The sequence below is a fragment of the Pogoniulus pusillus genome, chromosome 10 (genome assembly GCF_015220805.1).
Source record: "Pogoniulus pusillus isolate bPogPus1 chromosome 10, bPogPus1.pri, whole genome shotgun sequence".
Lineage (NCBI taxonomy): Eukaryota > Metazoa > Chordata > Aves > Piciformes > Lybiidae > Pogoniulus > Pogoniulus pusillus.
Window position 1 is genome coordinate 11,376,030 of NC_087273.1, and position 19,607 is coordinate 11,395,636.

At 42.6% G+C, this 19,607-nt stretch overlaps 2 long non-coding RNA genes across 2 annotated transcripts in view; both read right to left on the minus strand.

Moving 5' to 3' along the window:
• LOC135178728 (uncharacterized) overlaps nt 1-3,951 on the minus strand; it is a 59,265-nt gene extending 55,314 nt beyond the window's left edge. The window contains exon 1 of the long non-coding RNA XR_010303714.1: nt 3,788-3,951. This is a non-coding gene — a long non-coding RNA (uncharacterized LOC135178728). The remainder of the gene's footprint in view (nt 1-3,787) is intronic.
• A 9,932-nt stretch (nt 3,952-13,883) lies between these two features.
• Nucleotides 13,884-19,449, minus strand: LOC135178987 (uncharacterized). Its single transcript, XR_010303816.1, has 3 exons — nt 19,373-19,449; nt 16,353-16,437; nt 13,884-13,990 (listed from the first exon to the last, which is right to left on the minus strand). It is a non-coding gene; the product is annotated as an uncharacterized LOC135178987 (long non-coding RNA).
• Nucleotides 19,450-19,607: the final 158 nt, after the last annotated feature.

The following is a 19,607-nucleotide window of genomic DNA, read 5'->3' on the forward strand; positions in this document are numbered from 1 at the left end:
CTGAAGGTCTGCTATGAATCTGAAGCTTAGTAAGAACTTTGCAAAAGAGTAAAAACTTCAGTCAAACTAAAACAAGTTCCCTCCTCTCCAGCAGCAGTAATGCTTTCTGATTTATGGACATGTTATTCAGTTCACCTTCCTAAAAATTCACTGGATTGGATAAAAAACAAACAAAAAAAAAGGTTTTTTACCCTATACTTTCAATGGAAGAAGTCGATGACAACATGAATATGGAGAATAAAAATGTAAGCAAACCCCTGTATAATAATAATAATAATAATAACAATGGATGTGTGATTCTCAGTGTTATTGATCTGCCTGATTTTTTCCAGTTTGCTTTCTGAAAGGCTTGAAACAACTGACCCTATTCACAAACTTGGTGAAGTCACAGCATCACAGTATCATCAGGGTTGGAAGAGACCTCACAGATCATCAAGTCCAACCCTTTACCACAGAGCTCAAGGCTAGACCATGGCACCAAGTGCCACGTCCAACCTTGCCTTGAACAGCCCCAGGGATGGCGACTCCACCACCTCCCCGGGCAGCCCATTCCAGTGTCCAATGACTCTCTCAGTGAAGAACTTTCTCCTCACCACAAGCCTAAATCTCCCCTGGTGCAGCCTGAGGCTGTGTTCTCTCGTTCTGGTGCTGGCCACCTGAGAGAAGAGAGCAACCTCCTTCTGGCCACAGCCACCCCTCAGGTAGTTGTAGACAGCAATAAGGTCACCCCTGAGCCTCCTCTTCTCCAGGCTAAACAATCCCAGCTCCCTCAGCCTCTCCTCGTAGGGCTGTGCTCAAGGCCTCTCACCAGCCTCATCGCCCTTCTCTGGTGTTGCTCAGAGCCACACCAGAGTTCAAACTTACCAAACTGGATATTTATGAGTGGCTCCCCAAGTTCATCTGAAGAACGAGCCTGCCTGAGAAGGGCTGTGCTGCAGCAGCCAAGCACACGCTTCGCTTTCACAGAATGCCTTCAGTGCCTGTTTGCCTGGCAGGAGCTACTCGGCAGTTTTGAGAAACCTGACCGCAATGTGTTATCACCAACAGTGATTTTTCTCCACTGAACATGCAAATGCAGCTTTTTTCTAAGAAAATGTGGTTTTGTTGCTTTCAGACACAGTTTGAGGACAGATTGCTCATACACTGACAATATGACCAAATATTGATGTTCATGCTATTTGGAGAGCAATCCCACAACATATTGAATCTATCAGACAATTACCTTGTCACTAGTCCCTGAAACACTTCGAATACAGATATGCACAAGCAGCTTTATTGCTGCCTGTCCTTCCCCACAGCAGTGACTCGCAGCTGACAAACAATCTAATTTGTACCTTTTTAGGAACAAAGATCATAGAATCAACCATGTTGGAAGAGACATCCAACCTATCACCCAGCCCTATCCAATCAACTAGGCCATGGCACTAACCTATCACCCAGCCCTATCCAATCAACTAGGCTGTGGCACTAAGAAGCATTCAGTCTTCTTGAACACCTCCAGCAACTCCGCCACCTCCCTGGGCAGCCCATTCCAATGCCAATCACTCTCTCTGTGAAGAACTTCCTCCTAACAACCAGCCTATACCTCCCCCAGCACAACCTGAGACTATGTCTCCTTGTTCTGTTGCTGGTTGCCTGGGGGAGGAGACCAACCCCCACCTGGCTACAGCCTCCCTTCAGGTAGTTGTAGACAGCAATGAGGTCACCCCTGAGCCTCCTCTTCTCCAGGCTAAACAACCCCAGCTCCCTCAGCCTATCCCCATAGGGTTTGTGTTCCAGGCCTCTCACCAGTTTTGTCACCCTTCTCTGCACATGTTCCAGTATCTCAACATCTCTCTTGAATTGAGGGGCCCAGAACTGGACACAGTACTCAAGGTGTGGCCAGACCAGTGTCGAGTACAGGGGAAGAATAACCTCCCTTGTGCTGCTGGCCACTGTTCCTGATGCAGGCCAGGATGCCATTGGCTCTCTTGGCCACCTGGGCACACTGCTGGCTCATGTTCAGCTATTATCTACCAGTACCCCCAGGTCCCTTTCTGCCTGGCTGCTGTAGTACTGCTTGGGGTTGTTGTGGCCAAAGTGTAGAACCCTGCACTTAGCTTTGTTTTATCTCATCCCATTGGCCTCTGCCCACCCATCCAGCCTGTCAAGGTCCCTCTGCAGGGCTCTCCTACCCTCCAGCAGATCCACACCTGCTCCTCGCTTGGTGCCATCTGCAAACTTACTGATGCTGGACTCAATCTCCTGGCTCCAGGTCATCAATAAAGATACTGAACAGGACTGGGCCCAGCACTGATCCCTGGGGAAACATGTTCTGACAAGTCCACATGTAGAAGCAGCTCAAACTTCTGAAAGCATTTTTTGCTGATTTTCTAGGCTTCTGGTTGATTCTATTCATGCTGTAAGACAGGGATTGCATCCTTTAACTGTAATGTCAAAATTATTCATATTTTGGTTACTGACTTCAGCTGAAACAGGAATGAACTTCAGTCCAGCACATATCTGGCTACTTAAGTAAGTCTGCTGTCCCAGTTGCCTGAAACTGTATCTAAGCACAGGCAGAATCTTGTCTTTTCTCTGGTCCTGGTATTTCCAAACTGCAGAGATTATTATAATAGTCAAAAAGGACTCAGGAAAATAGTTACACATTTTGAAATAAAACAATGGTTCTCTAGCTTCTAAGGAAATTGAAAAGACCCTAGAACCCTCTCTTTTTCTGGCACACATTTTTGAACCAAGTTTGAGTTATTATTTTCCCATGCACATCTGTATTCCTAGCACAGTCTAGAATCAGAAGCCTCACAAGATTTCTTTACAGCACAGATGAAAATATCTCAAATATGGATTAAGAGAAAATTACCCACCAAAGAGCTAAACTCCTTAAATTTCTCACTTAATGACAGTCAAAATCATTATTCTTAAGTGTGAATATGCCCAAATGGAGCCCAAAAGCTGTGTCATGGCAGGGAGCAAACACTTTTCAAGGTTTGAGTAGAACCATGGTGGCATGGGCACACCTCAGGAACAGCAGTGCAGCTATTCTACTACAAATTTCATCTTGTGTGTCTCAGTATTCTTCCCTCTACTTTCTCTAACCTAAAGGTCTAGACACCTTATTCTCCCTGGCTCAGAAGAGCTAAGTTTTTACTACAATAATATAGAAAATCTTCATCACTCTCACCACAATAAGCTAATTGAATAGATAAGCAAGAGATTTAATAATTGCATGAGACATCACTTCTCTTTCCTTCTTCAAATGTTTGGAACAATGCTTCTGATTGTCAGGACTCTGTGAAGCAGTCAACATTAACTTGTCATTCTAGTAGCTATAATATCAGGCAAAATATTGGGAACCACACAATGTAACTTGGTATATTATGATGACAGGATTGGATTGCAGCTGTCAAGCTGGCATTTTTAACTACTTTTCAGGATTTATAAAGAAAACTCTACAGTTTTACTGTGTTCATTATCACACCAAGATTACCATTTTTCTAGTGACCTACCCAAATCGATAGTAGAAAGAAAGACACTCTTAAAGCTGCTTCTGTTTTCACAAAGGAAGGTAAAGGTTCTGTCAATCCTAATAGCAGAAGTGCCTCCTAACATTGCAGTGATTTCACAACACTGAATTTAGAAGTGCTTTCAAATGCAAGCAGTTAAAATCATCTAGGGTCATCCCTGTCTCCAGTAGCTCGCTGGATTATGCTGGAGATAAAAGATTTACACTATTCCTGATCTTGGCCAAACGCTGCTGGTACCGTGCTGAAGGTCATTCGCAGCTTACCTCTGCGTGTGCTGGGTGATGTACAACAGCACTCAGCTGTGCAGATGGGATCATCCTTCTCCAAGGCAGTGACCAATGTTGAGCAGCTGGCTGAAAGGCTGGGTGATCTTCCCATTGCTTTGCAGGCAATATTACACTGCTGAAGGAAAAAAACATAACAACAAAAAGCCCACTATTGAAAAGATTTATCAGCAAACATAGTGGAGCCATGCTTAACTTCCCTATCTTCTCCTGCTCCCCAAAGGCAGCACGTGTAAGATATTTCCTGTCTTTCATGTTACTGACTGGAATGCATCATGAACTCCAAATTTGCAACCTGCTGTCTGTTTTAGTCATTAGGCATGACTTTCTTTGTCTCTTGCTGAGGGCTGCAGCCAACTGTTCACTGTTGTAATACATAATTTTTTTCTGTATTCCCTCCCTCCCCTGAACAAATAAACAACAAAAAAAAAACCTCAGCCAGGCTGAAAGCTCAAATTCACTCATCAGCCGAGGCTGCTGTGTCTTACAGTATCTTATTTCCCCATCAGCACATCACACGCTGCTCTAGCCCAGAAAACATTGCAGAGCAAATAGCCTCCACTGTTATTCAGGGACAAACTCAAAGGTTAGGGAACAACAATTAAAAGCAACTACTAGATGTCAAGAGAGCCGATCAGCCTCAGTGCTTATCTGATTGAACACTAAATGTCTTTAAAGGAAAAGAAACTCCTACAATCCTTGGTCATACTCATCTTATGGCTGTAGCAGCAATAAAAAGAACTAGAAGGAACTGCACATGCCAAGCTGATACCTAATCTGAAAGCTGGATTGGTGAGAGAAATCTGGCCCTCACAGAGTGTGACCTGTGGGGCTGCTCTGTCATTCCAACAGTAAAAGTTTATTCCATAAGCAGCGAAATAAGCAGATTTTGATTTCCTACCTACTTTTGCCCTTTGTCCCCTAAATCTCCTTCCAGTGCAATCAGTCCAGCCATCTGCTCTTCCCCTACACTGGCCCAAGCTGCAGATACCTGCAGTGGTTAGTCAGGAGCTGGAGACATGGGCTGGCCCAGCAGCTCCTGTCAAACCCACAGCGTGACTGATGGTTGCTGATGGTACTTCTGTCAGTGTGGGCACCAACGTGCATCTCTCCCTTCAGCCCAGCTCCCAGCACTTATGGGCCTCACAGGCAATTAAGGTGATTAAATCCCATCTGAAATGTGGCTGAAATTGCTGAGCCATTTCCAAGGTAATGAAGAGGAGACCAGCCAGCAGACTGGGAGGCAGATCGTAGAGGGCTGGCCTGCTAGGTTAAAAGAAGCCCATTCCTCTGATCCAGCACAAATATCCAAACCCTCCTACCTAGAAGGACATCAGCCTTTGACTATCTCACACTGTTTGGCAGCTACTCTGTAACTAACAAGACACTTGGATGGGGTTTTTCTGTATACTAATTTGACACCAACCATTGCAAGCAAGTTGAAAAGACTTGGCCCACCTTGTAACTCAGAGATAAGGTTTGTTGTTTTTAACAGCTTGGAATTCCAAGACAGAAACTGGACAGAATATCAGCCAGCTCTCCTGGTCAGTTGAAGATGTCGACGTTTCATCAAGGGAAGACAAACACTGAAGTCAGTTCTTCTGCAACAGCAGGAGTCTGTTTTTCCCTTTTAGGAAATGTTGTAGGATCCCTGACAGGAGTCACCTCTTTGGAAGAGAAGGATGGAATATGTCCCAGCTTGGGGCCACAAGCTACCCGGGGCTGGAGGGCAGAAATTCTATTTGCTCCTTCTGGGGAGTAACACTGAAGATACTGCACACTGACTGGAAGGTCAAAGGGAGATTCTGTCCACAGGTGCATACATACAAAAGGCATTCATAGAATCACCCAGGTTGGAAGAGACCTCCAAGATCATCCAGTCCAACCTAGCACCCAGCCCTAGCCAGTCAACTAGACCATGGCACTAAGTGCCTCATCCAGGCTTTTCTTGAACACCTCCAGGGACGGTGACTCCACCACCTCCCTGGGCAGCCCATTCCAATGCCAATCACTCTCTCTGCCAACAACTTCCTCCTAACATCCAGCCTGTACTTCCCCCAGCACAACTTGAGACTGTGTCCCCTTGTTCTCTTGCTGGTTGCCTGGGAGAAGAGACCAACCCCCACCTGGCTACAATGTCCCTTCAGGTAGAAAGGACATGGTTTTACCTCAATCAGGTAGAACAAACACATTCACAAACTAGACCAAGCCTGTCAGACTAAAATCTTCTAGAATCCTCCACCCCTTCCACCCTCAGCAGGCCTGAGAGTAGGCCAAAGGCACCCTGCCCAGCTTAGGCCTGCTAGGCCTCAGCAGGCCGCATGCCGCAGCTGAGACCTCCCTGGCAGCCAGGAGCCATCTCCCCCACACAGAGCATGAGAGCAGCAGGGACACGCTCCTCCCGGGGGAGTGAGGGAGGAAAGGCAGGCAGGGGAAGAGAGTGCTGTCAGCCAGGCACTGCCTTAGAAACATAGAATCAACCAGGTTGGAAGAGACCTCCAAGATCATCCAGTCCAACCTAGCACCCAGCCCTATCCAGTCAACTAGACCATGGCACTAAGTGCCTCAGCCAGGCTTTGCCTGAGCACCTCCAGGGACGGTGCCTCCACCACCTCCCTGGGCAGCCCATATAAGCAGCCTTATAAGCAACCATACCAGAAAGTGGAATAGAATAACAACATTACAATATCCTGGGACGACCAGGTCTGGCCCCAGGGACATTGACTTTGTCTCTGTGGTCTTCTTAATGAAGAGAACTTGGGCCCCCTCCAAAACTACCACAATATTACAAATACTTTTGCCCAAGGACTTTGCCAAGAGGCAAAAGGCTTCAGTGGAAGTGTCTGATTATGGCATGCATCTCTCAGGCTATTTCCAGCCTTTGCCTGATTGTACCCACTTATGTTGGAAGTTGTGAGCTGTGGTGGAGCAGGGATGCTCAGGCAGTTCATGCTGCTGTGTTCCCAGTTGCAGATAACACTGTGCAGATCAGCCCCTCAGCTGAAGACCACAGGTTGACAGTCTAAACTGTTCTGTTGGGAATTGCCTTCCCTATAGCTTGAAGTAATTAATTGCCTCTCTCGACCTGTTTTAGTTCTGCATTTTCTCATTAATTTTAACCAGATACTAAGCAAATCATTTTAGGGAATTGCAAACATTCTTCAAGCAAGAAGATCTTTGCTAAGAGGCATTTTCTTCTAATCCAGCCCATTAAAAAATGCCTGAAAACAACCAATAGGACAGTAAGATAGTTATATATAGTAGATAGTAGGCTGAAGATGAGCCAGCAGTGTGCCCAGGTGGCCAAGAGAGCCAATGGCATCCTGGCCTATATCAGGAACAGTGTGGCCAGTAGGACAAGGGAGGTTATTCTTCCCCTGTACTCAGCACTGGTCAGGCCACACCTTGAGTCCTGTGTCCAGTTCTGGGCCTCTCAATTCAAGAGAGATGTTGAGGTGCTGGAACGTGTCCAGAGAAGGGCAACAAAGCTGGTGAGGGGCCTGGAACACAAACCCTATGAGGAGAGGCTGAGGGAGCTGGGGTTGATTAGCCTGGGGAGGAGGAGGCTCAGAGATGATCTTATTACTGTCTACAACTACCTGAAGGGAGGCTGTAGCCAGGTGGGGGGTGGCCTCTTCTCCCAGGCAACCAGCAACAGAAAAAGGGGACACAGCCTCAAGTTGTGCTGGGGGAGGTACAGGCTGGATGTTAGGAAGAAGTTCTTCACAGAGAGAGTGATTGGCATTGGAATGGCTGCCCAGGGATGTGGTGGAGTCACTGTCCCTGGAGGTGTTCAAGAAAAGCCTGGATGAGGCACTTAGTGCCATGGTCTGGTTGACTGGATAGGGCTGGGTGCTAGGTTGGACTGGATGATCTTGGAGGTCTCTTCCAACCTGCTTGATTCTATGATTCTATGATTCTCTAAGACCTGTTTCACTGACAAGCCAAGGCAGGTTACCTCACAGAGCTCACAGGCATCACTTTTCTGTAATTTCATTAACAAATCAAGATAAATTTAAAAGTGAAAAACAGGAGCGAGGATGCTAGAGAGAAGTGCCCACGGACTGGGAGCAAAGTTGATACAGAAAAAGTAGCCTCTGTATCCAGTGAAATAAATATGACTAGGCTGAGGGAAAACATAGGACTGGCACATTAAAAATCACTGTTAGGAGAAGGACTTTGGGTCTGTTGCAACTCCCCTGTGATTCAGTCAGCTGCCTGTAACCACGTGATCGACACAGTTTAAATTCACAGCTTTTCAGGAGGATGAAGCTTGCTCCCTATTCATCTTTGCCACCATCGAAAGAATTAAGAGAGTGGCTGGTGATGAAGAACAAATCAATCATGTTTATTGTGACAACCATGACTGTTATAAAGCAGACACTCTTGCAGCACATGCTAACCTCACCCGTGCTTTTTTTTCTCTTTATTCAGACACTGTTGAACATTCAGTTCAGGTTCTCCTGAGACTTATGCCTAGAGAAGTGCTGATTCTGGGAATAAATCCATTTCAGGTACATGCAATAGAAGCTGCCTGTACTACACTATCTGCACTATGTGTCCAGAAGTACTGTTGTTCTCACATCTGAAATCATGCAGTTGTTTCTTAAAGAATGACTTTGAACAGTCTTCAGGAGCAACCAGCCATGTAGAACAAAAAATATATTTATCTTTGCCACATAGCACAACAGTTAACCAAAATAAATTTATCTTTGACTTAGTTCAGTATCTGATCCTTATTAAGTATTTTCTCTTTACAGTGGAAGTGGCTAAGGACAGGGAGCAGTTAAATATCTGAACTGAAGTCAGCTGAAGCACAGACAGTAAGAAGTTACTGTCAAACTAATATGCAAAGTTTTCCAATGGGCTAAGGAGGGATGTCCTGCATATCCTGACCTTTAGAAATGGTGACAGTTTTAATGCTGACTGTTCCATAGATCTTTCATAGTCACAACATGATGATAAAACATTTACCTGTCCTGTGCTTCAGCCATCACAGGCAGGGAAACCAAGACAGAGTTTGTGAGGGAGAAAGCATATCAGTACAGAAGAATTAGTGGTGTACTCTGAGCTGAGCTTGCAAGACTAAATTGAATCTAACTTCTTACAGGCATCACACTTCATGGTCTCTGGCAGAAGAGTCTGTTATGCCAGATAAGCATCAAGGATCCAGGTTCCTGAATATTCTTACCCTGCTCTGTTTGTGAAATTGCTGAATCTCCTTTACAGCTAAAACTGTAGCCTGGTTTGATTTGCTTCCACCCACCATTAATGTGATGCTGCCCTGTGCTCACAAGTTCCACTGTGAGCAATAAGACAGCTGTGGTCTTGCTAAAAGAAATAACAACACAAAGAGGGCAATGATGTCACTGTGTCGCTTAGGTCACTGTGCCATTTGGTCCTTTACAACTGTTGAAGGGCCAAATACATTTTATGCATTGGACTCCACCACCAGTAATGAAAATGCAATTTCTAGACAAATTTCTTTTAAAAAGAGGTGGGGGGGGGAAAAAGCTTAATGAAACAAGGATTTCACCCTTAAATGTTTTAGATGTACCTTGCTGTTGGAAGGCTGTAGAGAGAGCTCGGTCTGACAGGCTATTGGAAAGCAATGAAGTTCTGATGCAAGACAACCAAAGAAAAATGAGTTCCTAAATGTTAAAAACAAATTATTCTCCCTTGCGTGGAGAAAGAGAATCAGAGGCCTAAAGTAAATATTTGAGTCATCTGATCCACATGCTGTAGCCAGAACTCATTAGGTATCTGCTAATTACAGCTTTGAAAGATGCCATGGAGTGACACGAGGCAGCCCTGGATGTATTTAGTTAGTTTTATGACTGAGGAGCCTGAGAAACCCTTGGGTTCTTTCCTACAGTCAACAGCGTCAACAAAGAGCCTTTACATTAATTACAACCACATCTTGTCCTTTTTCATATATGAGAAAAGCTACAATCCTTATAAAAACTGTAAAGCAGTCATTGTCATTTAGGGATGCTATTAATCAAGGCATTCTCGTGTGTTTTGCCTTCACGGCTCCCTTGCCTGGATCTCAGCGTAGCAGCTCCGTGTTTTTTAACTGAAAGCAGTATGGCTGCGTGCAGCCATTGCAGAAGGCTCAGAATTTTGATTTCAGTACAGGAAAGGCTTAGCTGTCATCCATCTGGCAAAGAGGAGACCCTGAAACTCTGCCAGCTTTGGCAGCATAATGATGACTCTGAGAAAAAGGAACAAAAAGAGCTATTTTGATCAGAAAGTAACTTTCACATCATTGCTTCTTTCCTCCTCCACTCCTGGGAAGTCAGTGCAACAAGCAGGAAAGCAGCTGAATTCTTTTTGTATTATCCTAAACAGGTTATGTCTGGGATACAAGCATGACATAAATGACAGCTGGGAATACTTAGACTCAAGATTAAGAAAAATATTAAAGGGTTTCATTATTGGAGATATCTAAGAACAGTTTAGACAAGCATCTATTAGGCATATTAGTGTAAATATTCTGCTTTGGGGCAGGAGTATGGATTAAATAACACCCTAAGATCCTTCCTGGTTGCCTGACTTTGAACTCAGCAGCCTTCCATCCCAAGTTACTTGCCTCCATTTTAATAGCCTTCTGCATAATTTTTCAATTCCTTCACAACACTCCCAGGAGCTCTGTACAGATATGCTTGCAATCCTGGAGGTAATCCTGGAGGCTTGGACTTGATGATCTATGAGGTCTCTTCCAACCTTGGTGACACTGTGATACTGTAATCTGAAATCTCAATTACTTATTAAAATAAGGGGAGAAAAAAAAGAAAACAAACAAACTAGGATTGTTATATTATTGAGAAGTAAAATACAAGACTGAAGATGCACAGGACAAAGAAGACACCTGAATCACAGTGGTATAAATTACAACAGCAGCAGAAATTCTGTAAGTGGGATAGCAAAGACCTGACATTTTCCATTTCTCCATAAAGCTATTACATGTCTACCAAACTGAGAAGTAAGACTAGTTCTGCCAGTTTAGGCAAGCTGCAGAGTTTCCCTCTCTTTGTTTGTGTCCCTGTTAAGACACTTTCACTAGATGAAAATATTTTAAAGGTGCACAGAAAACAGTTAATTACCAGAGGATAACTTTGAAGTAACACTTTTCCCCTGCTTCTCTCCCTTGATAAATAAAATAGGAACAATTTAGGTGAGATTTACTACTTAAGGTTCCCAATTTGTTACAGAAGTCCTCTGACCCTGACTTCAGCAGCCCATAACTTGGTCACCAGTCATTACAGAAACACAGAGAAGAGAGCCAAAAGGGATCTTGGGTAGTCCTTTTTCCTGCCTAAAAGATCCACCACACAGGAAGAGGATGGCTGAGTAGGACAAGCCAGCAATAGCATGGTTCTTCCATGTGGTTTTATGGGGCAGTTAACTTTTATTACCTGGTAATTACTAAGTAAGTCTTCAGACAAGCTGACTCTACAGCCCACATAGCAACAGACTTGTGTGGGCAGGCAACTCACAAAAACCATGCTGCAAGACAAATGTTTCAGAAGGGAAAAGTCCATCCATTAGGAAAATCAAGTTCAAGAATATAGCGTAGCCGTACTTTAACACTACTACTATTAAAGAACATAAATATCACCTCTCAAGTTTAAAATAAAGGAAAAAAAACAAACTTGAAAAAAAGCCAAAGAATCAGAAGAAGTTACAACAGACAGGCTGCAAAGATAGAAAGTACAAAGTATCTTAAGAATAAAAAGCTGGAGAATAGATAAGATGACAAAAATGTGTCTGTGAACAGCAATGGAAAGGGCTTTAATAATTAGTTGGAAAGGATAATATCCATGCTGCAGAACAGACACTTGCTTATAATAACACCACTTCAGCTGGGTTCAACAAGGAGGAGCAAAGAGGAAAGTCAGGGCCTTAGAAGAGGAAAAAGGAAGGAATGTTGAACATGCACCTTTTTCAAAGCAGAAGCAGCGTAATTCAGAGGTACAACAGCTGCTGCTTTAAAGCACTGAGCACTGCTGCCAAGGAAGTTGTTTGACAATTTTTCTTCTGTTCAACTCTACAATACTATTTTTTCATGTAGTCAGTAACATGAAATATGTGAGCAGAACACATTAACACCTGTAGGTTCAGTATTAGCACTCTTTTGAATACATTCTGAACACTTCTAAAAGGAATGCATTGGTGAATCTGAGTCTGCTTTCTGTACAGTGACCCAAGGTAACTAGTTTTGATCATGTATACCTGTTACAACCTGTATTTAAACCTTAAAACTAAAAAGATATCGGACAATCCTAAACCATATGATAAGCAGATGCCAAAGTCGTATAATTGAGTGTCTCTCCTCTATTCATTTTTTTGCAATAAAAAGCAAGAACTATAATTGATTTACTGTGCACTCAAACATTGGGAGAACCCAGGAACATGTGGGATCAGTTTAGGTCAGGATCAAAACCCCATAATTTAGCTGAAAGCGGCTTCCAAACTAAGCTCATATTTTTTCAGACTGTATTTATAGTATATTTATAGTGCCAATACATCATTAAATGTCCTAAGAATGAAACAACCCTGATCTTTACTGGGAGGGGTTTCTTCCCCTTAAGCTAGAAATACTTATTCCAGTGTAATTCTGTGTGAATCAGCCACACTCCCAGTATTCGGTCCCCTTCCCATCTCCAGATCTGACGGCTGCCAAGCTGCCTAGAGAAATTTCTTGCTGCTGGTTAAGTGATCACAGTCTCCTGTTCTCAATTCCAAACATCCACCTCACCCTGACTATGATCACTGCTCCTCCATGACCAGTTTGAAGGAGAAAGTAGATCTGGTTAAAAAAACCCAGAAAACAACAGAAAAGATTATATGAGACTGCCTGGTTCTTTCAGGAGTACATTGGCTTCAAGGAAATGGTGGAGAAGAGGGAGGGGAACAAGCTACACAAGCAGAGGGGGAAAAAAAGGAAAAAAAACAACAAAACACAAAACACAAAACACTAAACAAAATTAAACAAATAAATGTTAAACCATTCATGCTGTTGACCAACCTGCTGCTCAGAATGCAGGCTGGGCAGCAAGAGGACTGACTCTGATTTCCACCACCACGTTTGTGATATAAAGCTCTCTCTGATGGGCTGCTCCATCTGTATGGCACAGATAATGATGCCATTTTCAAACAGCCTAGGTTCTACACTGTGTGCTCAGCCACGTGGTATTGTTTGAAAGTCTGATTGTTTCCAGTCCTGCTGCATTCACATAGCAAACTGAGAAGAGTGTTTTGCAGGAGACAAATTGGACATGCATCAGAGATCTTAGTTTACCACACCTTGGAGAGGAGTGGTGCTTTTTGATGAGCGTTCAGAGCCAAAAGCCTACTCTTATCGCACAAAAGTTGCTGTCTGTAGGGAAAGGCATGGTGAGAGCAATGCTGACTGGAAAAGCAGCCAGCTGACTCGGTATCTCTCTCAAACAACACTGGGACATGCTGAGCTCAGGAAACAGTGGAAGAATAAGCAAAATCATGTCACAGACTAAATTAAGAAACATTTCTGTTTTGCAGACTCTACAGCTGTTACAACATTCACAACCTTATTTGAAACACAAAACATGACCTGAAAATGAGCTATTGGAAGATTTATTTTCTTCCCTTTTTTTTTAACCCTCCTTTTTACCACTTGAATGTGTGCAAAAGATGTAGTCTGTGTATTAAATGGTTCCCTAAAAAGAAAATGACAGAGACAGGAATAAATACCCCATGATTTATGCAGCCAGCACACATTCAATTGCAGGGAACTCTGCCAGGTTGTTATATGTGTTCATGATATGGTCTGTAACATCTGACTGGAAAGCAGTGCAACATTCAGTGGGTTGTACTGAAAGGCAGCCAACATGGCAGGCATCTTGGGTGCTTTTAGAACAACAAATAGCTTTATCAAACTTTAATTACTGATGTCAAAATATTTTTAGCTTGTAGTCATGAAATGGGCAAGAAACATAAAAGTTTGCTACTTTATACTGATGTGTGTTTGGTCTCAAGACATTGAGTATCTGTTTCCAAATTCTGTTGAAAATTAAAACAAAAATACCTTTTCTTCTTATCCAGGCTCCTGAAGCATGTCAGCGTGCACACAAATTATGGTTTTGCAGGACTCCTTATCTCTCTGATACTTCTTCATGATACAATGGATTCTGTGTAGACCTGCAAGGTAAACCACACTTTTAAGCATGTGTAATAAAACTAAGCCTTCAAGCAAACAAACAAAATAATCACAAATCCTTAACATTTTCACTGAGCTATAATAGATTAAATGACAGATATGAGTCATCAATGTCATGCTGCTGGGAAAAAAAGGGCAAACCATTCTGGGACAAATAAACAGAATCATCATCTGTAAAACACATGATGGAATGTTTGCATATGGCCTCCCAGTGGGGAGCACAGGCAGCTCAGCTGTGGGCATCATCATCCCAAGAGGATGTGGACAGAACAGAAAAAACTTGGAGAACATGAACAAGGATGATGAGGGGTCTGGGGAAGGAAGTTTATTAGAAAAGGCTGAAGGGTTAAGGGCTGCTTGTTTTGAGGAGCAGAGAAGCAGTTCTCTTTGTGGCTGTCTACAGGCGTGTTAGAAACAGTTAGGAAGAAGTGAACAGTTTGCTCCATGCACCCCCAGCCCCTTGTACAGCATTAAACTCACTAAAGAGCATTAAGTGCCAGAGACAAGCATTCCTGCTGTGACTTTTATTATACCAGGAATTAGAAGTTTGTGCAATACAATTTGGATACACTTTAAATAATCCAGCACTATCTTACTAGTTGATGCATTCCTTGTACACGTGTAAGTGTTTGCTCTGAAGCTGTCTTCTCCCATCTCCCAAACAACAGCACTCAGCATTTCCTTCTGGTGTCCACCTGGCCCCTCGTTTCAAGCTGCTCTGCTTTGATCTTCCCCCTTTCTGTTTACTGTTATTAGCTCATTAGTGGTTTGTTTTTTCCCTGAGCCTGTTCCGACGGCTATTGGGAAATGTGCTGGGCTCCCTTTGCTGGCTCAGAAGCATGCTGCACTTCAGTAGGACCAACAAGAAACAGGAGCAGCCCAGTAGTTTCCACAGACTGGCCAGGTTTCACAAAAGATGTGTTGCAAATTAAGCAAGCAATGCAGTTAAATTAATTTCTGACTGACAGATCATCTGCTCTTGAAAAACAAGGGAAATATGTTTTATACAACTGGAAATTATCTAGAGCTTATTTGAATACAAAGCAGCAAAAAGCAAAAGCCAAGACATCCAGAAACAGAGACGTGCACACTGAGTGTCTGTCTGCTCACTGCCACAGCAGAGACTAAATCCAGTTGTTGTAAACTAAAGGAACTGCTGCCATTTGGTCAAGCTTTCCTCTCACTACATTATGAGGGTTTTTCTCAGAGTAAATTAAGAGTTTCTCACTATGAATTCCTTGAGAAGAGACTTTGTCTGCCTCTTCCTCCTCCTCCAAACACAATGTGTGAGTGTTTCAGGACTTATCCTGCAAAACAGCTACTGACAGCAGCTGAAAAGATTTTCTTGTATGGAAGCATAGCAGTACTATTTTTTAAAGAACCCTGTATTTTTTAACTGAAAAATTTTGCATTTCCATGTTGCATTAGAAACTTAAACTGATTCCAAGCACCACTATTCACCTGAGGCAGTACCATTCCCAGTCAAGATTTGGGGGAAATAAAAAGGCAGTGAGGAAAGAGTGAAGGGAATAAATAAAATTAAAAACAAACACGAACAAAACAAAAAAACCCACCTCAACTTTTTCAGAATTACACATTGATAAATCTAAAACTATAAACATTTTTCAAGCAGACTTTCTATGTGCAAGCATCTCAGGTTCCCAGCAAGTCTGTCTGTGACATAACATTGACTTTGTGGGAAAGCAGCTCTGTACTGCATTCTCTGGACAAACAGTTAAGAACTTTCCTGGAGCCTATTCATAACCCTTGCATTTGCATTTGATAAATTGCTTCATTGTTATAGCAATTCCCCTTTAACATGATGATTAATTATTCTTGTATTACATTAAAAAAAAAAAACAAATCAGTTTTAGCATTCTAATCTGCCAGAATTTTGTCTAACATTAGACTAAAAGTTCAGTCAAAGTTTTTTCCCTAACTTCCAGAAAGTTGCTTAGGTATTTTCCCTCAAATAAAAACCATTTTACATCAGCTAAGTTTCTTCCACATTTTATATGAGACTGGCACTATTTTTTTTTAAGGTTTTAATAGCTTTTCAGCAAAATAAGGTATCTAATTATAGCACTGTTTAAAGCTAAAAGAAAATGAGTTATAACAACGTTGCATCCATAATAAAAGATCAAAAATATTGTTTGTGTTTCCAATATATATAACAAATATTTGTCAATTTCCAAGCTGCTTTCCCAATTTATGGAAAGGCAGGCACAGGATCTAAATTTCTTATTTATGCAGTTTTGATTTTTCTTTGCCATAGTGGAGTTATTTATATCAGAAAGAGCACCCACACTGAGCAAGCTGGATCTTAAAAAGATATATTCTTACCCAGTTAACATCAAGGTGAATGCTGCTTTGAAGCTTCTTAGTAGAAATTCATCCAGGCAAGCCCCCTCATCACAGCTTCAGCAGCCTTTTTGGGACAGAAAAGAGACTCCTTCAGGACATTTTGAGCTACCCAGGCAAGCAAGGTGAGCAATCAAATGGAGATCTGGTTTCTACCACTCCACAGCATCAATGGATTCATATCTGTGTTTGCAAAGATTTATCATTGCAGTTGTGATGAGGAGCACAATACAACCCTGCATCATGCTGGAGTATTTACTAAAGTGTCTCTATCTCCTCTTTTGCAGAACTTTCTGGGCCATGTCTCAGCAATGAGCATCCACCTGCAGCTTGAGAAACACCCAGCACACACATGCTTCAGCGCCTCTGAGTCCTTTGCTACTAAAATTCACTTTCCCCAAAGTAGTCTGTACAATTTTTCTCCACTTAACCTTAAATTGCCTGCTCACAATTTGAGTTGAAATGGATAAAAATAAGCTTGGCGTGTCTTGGGAGTGTCAAGAAATAAAATCAGCTTTGAAACCACTGCAGAACAGCAAAAGTAGGTTTCAGAGGGACTTCTAATGTGCTGTGAATTATACTCGTGCTTAATTAAATTACCTTGCTGAATCAGGTCCTAAATTAAAGTCAGAGATACCCTGGGATGTTTATTTGGCTTGGACAATTAATCAAAATAACAAAATGATGTTTTGGAGCTCATGTAAATAACAATTTTAGTAATTAAATATGTCTTTATTCAACTATCTGGCATAGCTATTTGGTAAAAAGCAAATGTAGGAATAGGTGAACAAATTTCCTCAGATGCTATCCTCTGCTACAGAAACCAAATGTGGAAATTCCTTAGAACCAATCGTACCTCATCCTAGTGGCATTTGGAAGTATTTCTCTCAAGTCATTAAATAGCCTCTTGTGTCCCCTTTGTACTCTCTGGTTTTGGGTTCCATTTGAAGTTATTTACTTATTTAATTTAAGCTTAGAAAAATGGGAGAGACTGAAAAAGCTGATTTTTTCTGGACAAGGGGATGAAACTTCACACTGGCTCTTATTGAAACCAGTTCACATATCCCCGGCCTTTCCTCTCACTACCTCCATCTCTCCCACACTCCCATAATGTGCCCATTTATGCATCAAATCTGGTATAATAAATCAGACTCCCCACAGACCTAGAACTCATTTCTACTCCATCTCATGAGGGCAACTCCACTCAGGGCTGTGAAAAGGCATTAGGGTAGTGGAGAATAGGCTTTGCAGTATTGAATTAAAATGGAACTGAAAACACAGCCCCCCCCGACAGAGTTAATTTTTGCAGCATTAATAAAATCTGTGTTCTTGGCAGCAGCTACCAAAAGCTGCCTGATGCACTGAAAACAGAAAGCCTTCTTCTGGCTGGTGTCATCCCTTTCCCTCCCAGGGCTGTCAAGAAGCACAGGTCACTGATGGAGGGGAACACCCAACACAGCTGGGCAACTCCTCTCCTCCTTCCTGTCCTGCCACTGGCTCACTGTGTCCTACTCATCCTCCTCAGCCACCACAACTCTTGCTGTGAGATGAGTATCACAGACAGATGTGGATTCCACCTGCTGCTTTAGCCTCTCTGGCTCACAAGCCCAGCACTTAACCACTGTACATTCCATTTGAAGTAAGTTTTTGAGAATGCTGAACACTTATGGGTCCTACTGTACAACTAGAACAGGTTAGGATTCAGAAGCTAAGCTAAGAGTCCGGTTTCACTTGACCACAAAGCCACTTTGAGTTGCAGAAAGCTCTGTCTCAGCCCCTCTGCACTCATGGCTGTGGACACACTGTTCCTGCCTCCACCTGAGTTAACCTCTAGCTGAAAAAAGCCAAGGAGAAAAGACTCCCCTGCTGCCATTGCATTTGCATTTTACTCTCAAGAGCATAACAAAGCATGCTTGCCTTCTGTCTCTCTCAGCTTAGGTACTACCAGAGCAGTTATTAGCTTGGGATGCTGATTCATCTACCTGTGTCCTCAGCTGATTTATTTGAACAGAGATGAACGAATGGGGAAAACAAAACAAAACAAACATGAACGATAAAGTTTTGAAGTTTTAAAGGGTTTTGTTTTGATATATAATTTAAGCAGACTGGAAATGTGGTAAGCTAAGCTCTGTGCTTTGCTGGAATAACCAAGCTTGTTGGACCACACTGAGTTTTCACTGCAGGAGATTTTGACTTGGTTTGGTAGCTTTCCTATACCATGCCCACTATTTCTGCAATCCATCTTTTCACAATGGCACCTCGTACACAGTTTCTAGTGAGACACCAGTGAGGATCCCCATAAAATTGGCTTTATAAAGCAGCCTCTGGTCTCCCACAGGACATAAAGACAAAGGATAAACCATTTAAAGGAAATCTTGAAACTTTGTAGCAACACAGTCTGGAAGGAAATACACCTGATGATTTGAAAGGCTTCTCCAAGTTTCCTGTGACATGGCATGAGCTATCAGATGACCTGCCAGGGCTCATCAGCCCCTCAGAGGAACCATAACTCACAGTACTATACTGTTATGGTCTTCCTACCAGCATCTGAGGCTGTGTCAGTAAATGAACTATAGAAGCCAAGAAATACAGGATGCTTTCACATTAGTGTCCTTTTGAGATCAGGGAGAAGAAATAATACCACAGAGAGGTTGTTGTCTATTGTACTTTATCTTTGCAAAAAAAAAATGTATTGGAAAAGGCAGAGATGTTGAAGAGAAAATTCCAAAAAGGGAGACTCAAGGATAGTTTTATCTGGATTGCTGTCTCTGGTATTCTGCAGCCTAAAACGTTTCTACAGTTATCGATACCTTCTGTGAAATGCAAACTCTCCTCAGCCTGTAAGCAACTCTGTTCCTCGTAGAGGGAGCGTTTTCATGAATACTTTGGAGGGGTTTTCAGTTATTTTTGAACACAACAACACACACAAAAATATTTATGCCTGTGATTATGACAGCATGGGGAAAATAAACACAGAAATAATGACTACTAAGGTGCTGTACCTATCAGTGGCCTAGGGCGAGCTGACCATGAGTTCCTTCAACCAGGAGCCTCTGGTAGTCACAGCTTTTAGAATCCATCTGCTTTCAATTTCTTGTCAGTAAATAAAAGGTTAAACAGTGAAATTCATACAATTATGACAGAAAGTGCTGTCCTCCTATCTTTACCAACACCATTTGTCTAACAGCAGTGCTACTATTCTGTTGCAAATGCCTCAGCATTCAGATGCAAGGTGGA